The sequence below is a fragment of the Leptonychotes weddellii genome, chromosome 12, assembly GCF_054177405.1.
Source record: "Leptonychotes weddellii isolate Sample4059 chromosome 12, ASM5417740v2, whole genome shotgun sequence".
Lineage (NCBI taxonomy): Eukaryota > Metazoa > Chordata > Mammalia > Carnivora > Phocidae > Leptonychotes > Leptonychotes weddellii.
The window spans coordinates 10,034,285-10,045,086 of record NC_138380.1 but is presented as its reverse complement, the minus strand read 5'-3'; positions in this window follow the sequence as shown (position 1 = coordinate 10,045,086).

The window sequence follows — 10,802 nt, the reverse complement described above, 5'->3', positions numbered from 1 at the left end:
GACGTCCCTCAGCGGAGCCGACTTCTAAAAGTTCCAATTTTGTGCTCCGCGGCTCTATCACTTGCCCGAAGCAGCCGACAAAGGCCCCCTCCCCCGCCATCTGTCCTCCCGAATATAGCCTCGGATTCACTTCTCCACACATCCTACCTTCCAGAAAGTGGTCGCTTTTCTGTTCAGAGAGTTGTTGCTACTCTTTTCTTTGATCTCCTTTTGGGTTTGTAGTTCTTCAGAATGGCTTGATCCCTATCTAGCTGAATTCCTGGGACCAGATGAAATTTAGGTCTCCTACTTCTCCGCCATCTTGCTCCTCCCCCCCCATTGTTTATTTTCTTACTAATTAGTTTTGAGGATTTGTTAAATATTCTAGATACAAGTCTTTTATAAGATATGTGTTTTGCAAGCATCTTTTCCCAGTCTGTGGCTTGTCTTTTCATTCTCTTAACAGTCTTTCAAGAAGCAGAAGTTCCAATTTTAAAGAAGTCAGATTTATCCATTTGTTTCATTATAGATTGTGTTTCTGGTGTCCTATCTAAGAAATCTCTGCCTAATCCAAGGTCACAAAGATTTTGGTCAATATTTGAGTCCCTGATCCATTTTGAGTCAATTTTTGTATGTATAATTAATTGAAGGTCTGGATCCAATTTCTTTTTTTGCATATGGATATCTAGTTGTCCATCACAATTTGTTGAAAATTCTGGGTTTTTTTTTTTTTTTTGCCTCCATTAAATTTTCCTTGTGCTTTTTCCAAAAATAATTGACCATATATGCGTGTATGTATTTATGGACTCTTCTGTTCCTTTGATCCTTTTATCTAACGCTGTGATTTGAAATTGGTAGTGTAAATTGTCCAACTCTGTTCTTCTTTTTCAAAATTTTTTCAGTTATTCTAGATCCTTTGTTTTTCCACAAACTTTTAGAGTCAGATTAATTCCTACAAAAATTAGTTTTGCTTTGTATCTACAGATCAGTTTGGAAGAGAATTAATATATATTTTTTAAATATTGCCTTTCACTCCATGAACATGGTAAATATTTCTTCATTTATTGGTGTTCTTACATTCCTTTCATCAGTGTTTTTTAGTTTTCTGCATACAGATCTAGCATGTATTTTGTTAGATTTGCACCTAATTCTTTCATGTTTTTATGTACTATTGTAAACAGCACTGCCTTTCAAATTTCAGTTTTCAATTTTTATTGCTTGTAATTACAAATACAATTGATTTTTGTGTGTTGCTATCATGTCTAGTGAACTTGCTAAACCCATTAGTTATAGTAGCTTTCTTGTAGACTAGTTAGATTTTCTACCTAGATAATTTTGTCATCTGTGCATAGAGACAGAATTTTTTCTTCCTTTCCAATCTGAATGCCCTTTGTTTCTGCTGCCTTATAAAAGGCACTGGCAAGGACCTTTAGTACAGTGTTAATAGAGTGGTACAAAAGGGCATCTTTGCCTTATTCCCAATTGTAAGGGGAAAGGATTTGATCTTTTACCATTTAGTATGAACTCAGTTAAAGGTTTTTTAAGATGCCATTTATCAGGGTTGAGGAAGTTCTCTTTTCCTAGTTTGCTGACAGTTTTTATCATGAATGAGTGTTAAAATTTTTTTTATTTCAAATTTTTATTTAAATCCTAAATAATTAACATGTGTGGTAAAATTGGTTTCAGGTGTAGAAATATAACACCCAGTGCTCATCACAAGTACCCTCCTTACTAGAGGGTATTATGCTAAGTGAAATAAGTCAGCCAGAGAAACACAATTATCATCTGATTTCACTCATATATGTATTCTAAGAAACAAAACAGGAGCATAGGGGAAGCGAGGGAAAAATAAAACAAGATGAAATCAGAGAGGGGATAAACCATAAGAAACTCTTAATCGTAGGAAACAAACTGAGGGTTGCTGGAGGGGAGGGAGCAGGAGGATGGGGTAACGGTGATGGACATTAAGGAAGGCACGTGATGTAAGGAGCACTGGGTATTATATAAGACTGATGAATTACTGAACTCAACCTCTGAAACTAAGTAATTGAATTTAATAAGAAATGAAATTAATTAATTAGTTAATTAATTAAATTTAAATAGAAATGAAAACAAAACAAAAAACCAAAATAAATAAAATAAACTTATTGTTTGTTCAGAAAAAAACAAACAAGTGCCCTCCTTAATACCCATCACTCATTTGGCCCATCCCCCACCCACCTCCCTCCATCAACCCTCAGTTTCTTCTCTATAGTTGAGTCTCTTATGGTTTGCATCCCTCTTTCCCTCTCTTTCTTTTTTTCTCTTACCCTATGTTCATTTATTTTGTTTCTTAAATTCCACATATGAGTGAAATCATTTGGTATTTGTCTTTCTCTGACTTAGTTAGCTTAGCATAATGCAGTCTAGCTCCAACCACATCATTGCAAATGGCAAGGTTTCTTTTTTTTTTTGAAACGAAATATTCCTTTGTATATGTATACCACATCTTCTTTATCCATTTATCAGTCAATGGACACTGAGCTTGTTCCATATTTTGGCTAGTGTTAATAATGCTGCTATAAACATCAGGGTGCATGTGCCCCTTCGAATCTGTATTTTTGTATCCTTCGAGTAAATATCTAGTAGAGCAATTGCTGGGTCATAGGGTAGTTCTATTTTTAACTTTTTGAGGAACCTCCTTACTGTTTTTCAGAGTGGCTGAACCCATTTGCATTCCCACCAACAGTGTAAGAGGGTTCCCTTTTCTCCACATCCTCTCCAATATCTGTTGTTTCCTGTGTTGTTAATTTTAATCATTCTGACAGGTATGAGGTTGTTATCTCACTGTGGTTTTGATTTGTATTTCCCCTGTTGCTGAGTGATGCTGAGCATCTTATCATGTGTCTGTTAGCTATCTGCATGTCTTTGGACAAGTGTCTATTCATGTTTTCTGCCCATTTCTTAACTGGATTATTCATTATTTTTGGGTGTTGAGTTTGATAAGTTCTTTATAGATTTTAGATACTAACGCTTTATTAGATATGTCATTTGCAAATATCTTCTCCCATTCTGTTGGTTGTCTTTCAGTTTTGTTGATTATTTCCTTCTCTCTGTAGAAGCTTTTTATCTTGATGAAGTCCCAATAGTTTATTTTTGCTTTTGTTTCCTTTGCCTCCAGAGATGTGTCTAGTAAGAAGTTGCTAGGGCTGATGTCAAAAAGGTTAGTGCCTGTCTTCTCCAGGATTTTGATCACTTCCTGTTTCAGATTTAGGTCTTTCATCCATTTTGAGTTGATCTTTGTGTATGGCATAAGAAAGTGGTCCAGTTTCATTCTTCTGCATGCAGTTGTCCAGTTTTCCCAACACCATTTGTTGAAGAGACTGTCTCTTTTCCATTGGATGTTCTTTCCTGCTTTGTCAAATATTACTTGACCATACAGTTGTGGGTCAATTTCTGGGTTTTCTATTCTGTTCCATTGATCGATGTGTCTGTTTTTGTGCCAGTACTATACTGTCTTGATGATTGCAGCTTTGTAATATAGCTTGAAGTTTGGAATTGTGATACCTCCAGCTTTGCTTTGCTTTTTCAAGATTGCTTTGCCTATTCAGGGTATTTTTTGGTTCCATGCAACTTTTAGGATTGTTTGTTCTAGTTCTGTGAAAAATGCTGTTGGTATTTTTTTAGGGATTGCATTAAAAGTGTAGATTGCTTTGGGTAGTATAGACATTTTAACAATATTTATTTATTCTTCTAATCCACGAGCATGGGGTGTCCATTTCTTTGTGTGTCATCTTCAGTTTCTTTCATCGGTATTTTATAGTTTTCAGAGTATAGGTCTTTCCCCTCTTTAGTTAAGTTTATTCCTCAGTATCTTATTATTTTTGGTGTAATTGTAAATGGGATTGTTTTCTTAATTTCTCTTTCTGCTGCTTCATTACTGGTGTAGAAATGCAACAGGTTTCTGTAGATTGAATTATATCCTGTGACTTTACTGAATTTGTTTATCAGTTCTAGCAGTTCTTTGGTGAGACATTTTAATTTCATGTATGTTAGCTCTTATTTGATATTATCCCATGCTCTCTTCTCTTTGTATCATCATCATTATTTTTTCTCTTTGTACTTCAGTTTTGCTTATTTCTATCAACTTTATCCTCATTGACTTTTTCTCAGTTCTGTTGAATTTACCCATAAGCAATCTTCATCTTTGTTGTTGTGTTCTTCAGTCTAGTATTTCCATGTGATTCTTCCATATATTTTTCATTTATCTACTGAAATTCCTCATGCATTTATGACACTGTCCATCTTTTCCACTATATCCTTTAATGTTTTAATGAGAGTTATTTTAAAGCCCTGTGTGATGGTTCCTATATGCAGGTCATACTTAATTCTTGTTCTGTCAATTGCTTGGCCCAGTAACAGCATATTTTTTCTTGATTTTTCTCTGATCTTTAATTTTGGTTAAACCCAGACGTGTGTGTGTAGGATAACAGACTATGAGATAAATAGTATTATGCTTTGCAGTGGACACATCTCTTCCATTTACCCTGTGAGGTAGTGTGTTTGTGGTGTGGAATCAGTGCAGCCAGGATTGTGTTGGGTTTGAGTTTTATGTTGCTATGGTTATCCTCAGTGCACCAACAAATTCAATTTTCTCTATCACGACTTATTCTTAGTTTGGGATGTTCAGTGGTTGGAGGGCCTTTCCCAGTGTCACTGAACCACCCTGAGTTTTAGGCTCTTTCTATTAGACTGCATGTGGAGAGTGTGTCTGTCCACAGACTGCCTCTACCCCATGGTAACAGCTTTGACTTGTTCCAGAATTCCTACTGGCCTGGTGATGGAGGGTGAGGCTTTATTCTTTTTGTCCTGGTTCTTTCTCAGTCTTAGGCACATCATTTGTCCCTGTGTTTCAGAATTTTTTAGTGATCCTCCCCCTCTGTGGTTCTAGGAGATGGCTCACAGACTGACCTAGATTGGTCCCTGCCAATGGAAACCCCAGACCTAGAGGTGATTTTTTGTTTTGTTTTGTTTTGTTTTTTCTGTTCCCCCTTCCCTCAGGAATGAGCCTTTATCTGTCTCGGGGGAAAACAGGGTTTGCTCCCCTTCCCCAGTGGCTTCAGGCTTGTGTTCCATAATGGAGATGATTTGGTGATGAGAGTTCCTCATCTTTCTGTGGCAGATGTGGCTGCCTTCACCTAGACCTGCACTATGAAGGAGAGAGACTTTCTCTGGTTTTCTACCTCCCTCAAAAATTCTCATGAGTACTGCTCTAAGTATGTGGAGAAAATCTAAAGAATATGTGTGAACTACCTCTATTTTTCTCTGGCTCCTAGCCATTGTATACTCATAGTACTCCCACATTCAGCTTTTACCAATCTGATAAATCAATTCTTACAGGCTTGCATGGTGCCCCACATTCCTCCCATACTCTGGCCCAGGTAAGGCAAAGCCCATGTCCCACCTCTTTCTGGATGCAACTATCATTCTTGAGATTTCATTTTATTTGGTTTCCCTGCAACCTCAGCTTTCTGATGATTTAAAAATAGTTATGGTTTTGTAGATTATCTGCTCTTTTCTTGTTTGATGTTCTTTGCTTGTTTGATGATGTTTGATGTTTGAGGTGATGTTCATTTAAGCTTTCTACAACCTAAATGGAATCTAGAAGTAACTAAATTATTCTTTAAAGTGTATTTTACAGACAAAGTAAAAGAGGGGAAAAGATGCTAATTTTCAGCTAAGTACTAGTATAACAATGACAAATAAAGCTCTTCAGGCCAAGGAATTTTAAGTCAACAAATCACTTATCTGGAAGCAGCATACTCAAATTAGATGCAGTATTTGGAGCAAATATTTGTGTTCTTCTTGCAAACCAAGCCTACACACAGGTAGTAATATTATTGTGTTCATCACAAGTGTTTCTTGAAGAATGTATTCCAATTCATAGGCTGACACCCATGAGATGACCTTCTTGGTCAGAACAGAGCATTTCCTATTTGGGGAACAGCAGGAATTGTAGGATAGGTAGGGGCTCACAGGGGAGAGAAACAGGGAAAACTGAGATTGTGGTTGAATTTGAACTTCTTTTCTCACAGTTAGTTGAGATATGGCATTAGAATCATTAAGATCAAATATTTGTGAAGTGAATAATGGTAGAATAAAGTGTTGTAATGAAAAATTAATGTGACAGTGGTTTACAGAATGAATTGTTCCAGGAGTTCTCAAATGTATTCTATCAGAAACACCTGAAAGGCTCATTAAAATAGTTTTCTGGACCCTCTGCAACATACCTGATTCAATAAGTTTAGGTAGAATGAAGCCTCTCATGCACCGAAATGAACTGAATTACTTAGCACTTTGGTATGAATGCTAAAATAATAGCAGTCAGCAGTTTTAATAATGGAAAGAAAAGATCCGTGTGACAACGTTTCCAGTAAAAGTTGATATAACTTACTGAGTGATGGAGGTTGAATGAAAAGAAAGGCTCCCCAGGTCTGGAGCAGAAGTGACTGAGTTTGCTGTGGGGTCCTTACCAAAGCTTGGAATTTGGGAGTTTCCTTTTTTGTTGTCTGCAGATGAGTGGAGAAAAACAGCAGTTGGATACTGTGACTACAGCACTCATAGCCATGGAATTTTTCCACCTTTCCTCAGAGAAAGTATCCAATCAATTCTGTCAATCTAGAGGAGTTCAGAAATTCAGGTGAGGAATGAGAAGCATCTTTACTTTCTCTTTCTATTGCTTGGACTATCACAGAAACATTGTCAAAGTCACTGGGTGCTGTAGTATCAAATGTTATAGGAACATGGCAGAATGAATGAAGGGACAAGCAGGATGATACATTGGTGAGAACAGAAGATGTGGGAGTAATTTTTGGACATTAGGGAAATAGATGAGGTGGCATGTGGATGATGAGGGGATGCATACATGGTTGGCTGAGCAGATAAGCAGGTGGCTGAGTGAGTATGGAGATGGCTATATACAGTGGGTAAGTGTGTGGATATGTAAATGGTAGTGCTAAGAGTGACTGGGTATTGGACCTGGAGATGAATGGACAAATGATTCACTTACAGGGTTCATGATGCCTGAAGAATATATCAAGAGATGTAATGTGACTGCATTCTGTGAATTTTGCATTTACTCTATTCATAAAAATTAAAGATTTGGAAAGGTATAGAAAGCTAACACTTCTGTACTTCTTTGTTGAGAATTTCAATGACCTTTTTCCTTTCCTTTTTGCCCCCATGTAGAGCTTAAGATTTTCTACATCCCCCTTTTGGGATCTTATTTGGAGTGTTAAGTATATTATGTGATGTTACTATTTTTAAATCTAGGAAAGTACCATGAAAGATATACTCAGGTGTGCATCCATCTTTGCAAAACTCGAAGAAGTTCCAGTGGGTCTTTGCACATTTGTCAGGGGAATTAGGTACAATGCTCCTGAGTTCAGAAGGAGAGATGAGGTTATCTTGGAGCTTAAGGGGACAATTTTTTTTTTTTTTCTCACCAGGTTTGATTGCAGACCTAGTCACTGCTCAGCAAAATAGGGGCATGAGTGCTAAATATCAGGTTTGGGCTACAGAATATTCTAAAACCTCGGAAAACTAGTATCTCTGGCTTTTTAGAATGACCCTAGGCTTCAGGGGGTTGCTGTGGTTGAGGAGTATGGGGAAGAACAGGCTTCACAGGGAGCAGAAGGGCAGCATGGATGCCCTGCCCTTGAGAACTTGGAGTGGTGACGGTGATGAACACTCTATTGCATAAAGTTCCTGAGGGGAATCTGTCTGCCCCACATTGCTAATTCAGACACTGCTGCTCCTCACTAGGTTTGCATGGGAGCCAATTGTGGGGCACCTGTGAACTTTCTAGTAGCTGTTTACCTCACATCTAAACTAGTCCCTGATGACCTCTTAGCCCGAGGAGTCTAGGACTCATTTCTCTGGTCCATGACTTTGTTAGAGGGAAGTATTCTTTAGAAACCAACATAAAATTAGGCTGAAGTAGATGCATCTGTTTGTTAGGCACTAATCATTGTTTGAGAGCTCTGATGGAGGCACCAACAGAGGGTGGGTGTACACAGAGGTGTCTAGAGGGGCTGAACTAGAACCAATCTGACTTGTTAACTGACTTGTTAGGGAGTTTGGATCAGGAATGTGACCTACAGATGCTACAGTCTTTTCACCCTGAATATTATGGCAAATGCCCTAAAGTGATTCTGCCTTCATGAAGCTGGGGGCTCAGGTACATTTCTGTTCTAAGGGTTCTTAATTCCCAACTTATGTACTGACAGAGGGAGAAAAAGTACAATGGCAGGAAATGGGAGGAAGCACCTGATTAATAATTAAAAAGTGGAGTTCCTATGGATGAATTCTGCATCTTTTGGGGGGAAAGCAGTTAGGAAACAAGCCCAGATCTGTGAAATGATTAGTTAGGTTTTGATATTCTTGAACATGAAGTAAGAGTATATTATATTTCCAGACAAAATAAATTGTCAATTGCTTTAAAATATCTTTTCTCAGTTATTTCTCTAAGGGTATATATACAAAGTATTTGGATTTTCCTTTCTACGGTAGAGATTTAAAGTGTAAAGTGATTAAATGGGATTGCTCAAATTCATATACACGCAAGAATATGCGCTGGGACTAGAAATAAGTTCTCCTGACTCTCACTTCAGGGTTGGTTCCTCTAGAATGGGCTGGAGAAATTGTACTGTGGAGATGTAGTTTTTTGAGGGAATTATACTGGGCTAATCTTCCTACAAAGAACAAGACATATAAAGAAGCTGAGCATTTATAGAATGAAATTATGATAAAATATATCACAAAAAGTAAATTTCAGGATTGCACATGTTGGAGAAACTGGGTCCTCAATAACTGGATTCAGTATATGTGAAGAGTCAGTTAACAAAATCCAGATATGAAACAGATAACAAGAATCCAAGAAGAAAAATTAATTGCCCTCTCAGGATTAAAAATGATCTTTAAAATATCACCTTCCCAAGTGGCCCTGGGATCTTTTGTTTCCAGATATTAAGATGATGCAAATATGCCTGTCCATGATGATATAGTCAGTGTATGCAACAACTAAATACTCAGCCACAGTTTAGAGGACTCTTTAAATAAAAGTGACATTTCTATCGACAACTCAATTGTGTAAAAGTGTGGTCTGGTTTATTTTGACCAGCATGAAAGAAAGCATATCTGTAGGTTGTGGGACTTACCTTCATGTGCTCTGCTTCTGAATTCAAGAATTGTAATCGGTCTTTGCTAAGACTGTAGAGGACTCCAATGAGAAGGCCAAATATGATTATGACTCAACGGAGTGTTAGAAAAGATGATGCACAAACTTTCAGGGGAGAAAAAGTTTTTGGCATTTTATCTCTTAGCCATAAGGCATCATTTCTATAATGAATGGGGGAAAATACAAAGAAGGGGCTCACCTATAAACCTCAACTGTGTTTCAAACTGGATTTTTGAGGCTGATCCAAGGTTTTGTCCATCCATGAACTCTTTGAATTGGCATGAATAGTGGAAGGGGTAATTATTCTGAAATATAATTCTGGAAGTTTAGATACTGAAGAATCCTTCTATAGTGTGCATTCCTCCTGAGTCTTTTCAAATAAATACTTTTCTCTTCATGATATGGGGGAAAGGGAGAAGATAATTTATGAAGCCATCAGTCAATAGAAATGGAAAATATTATTTGATGGATTTAATTTAAATGTATTTAAATGGGTAACATTTAAATGGATAACACATTCACTGGCATAGGATATTAAATGTGGCAATGAATGTTGAATAGGTAAATACACCCATGTGTCAAGCCCTGGATACTTCCTTCCTTGCAAAGGAAAATTTAGAATTTTGGAGTGTTGGCTCATAAAGTAGCAATGGAAACTAAATGCAACTAAAAATTGATTAATAAATGTGGACAGCAGCACCTGAAGACATCTCTAGAGAATCACAAGTGATGATCCTGTCTGTGTGTACCAACACATGAAAAATTCCATCATACTTGGTTTATTTGTCTATAGTATGGGTCAGGTTACTCATCTTGTTCTTGAGGAGCAGTTCCTTGTAATTCCTCAAGGTTGTATCATATTGTTAGAGCAGGAATATGGGGAGGATGTGGTAAAGGCTAAAATGGTACTTTATGTTGAGAATTGCTGCTTGGGGCAATACCCTTTCTCTCAGGCATACTGCAGAGCTATAGGGAGGTTGGAAGGAAAGGGGCTCCCATCTGGGAGGTCCACTGGTCAGAATTTAAGTATACTATGATAGCTGGGAGATGCCTCATTTTTAAGACTCCAAAATATCAGATGTTTACAACAAATATCACTAAAAATCACTGCCTGAGAATTTACCATTAGAAATATATTTAACTTGGGGCAACTGGGTGTCTCAGTTGGTTGAGTGTCTGCCTTAGACTCAGGTCATGATCTGGGGTCCTGAGCTCAAGTCCCACATTGGGCTCCTTGCTTGTGAGAGAGCCTGGTTCTCCCTCCCCCTCTGCCTGCCACCACTCCTGCTTGTGCGCACTCTCTTTCTGTCAAATGAATAAATGAAATCTTTAAAAAAAATATATTTAACTTGACTTAAGATCTTGATTTTGCTGATATTCTTCTTAAGATGGGAGAGGAAAGGGCAATTTTAGAGCATGGACTACTTTACTGGAGAGCAGACCTTGGTATAGGAAGTTAGAGATGGCATGAAGGTATTTGTCCATAGATGAAGGGTTAGAAGGCAGACTCAGATAGAGGGAGTCAGGAATAAGCTAAGGCTAAATTTTATCTACCCCATGGCGATAAAGGCCAGTCTTGATTTTAACATCAGCACGAGCCGTTGTC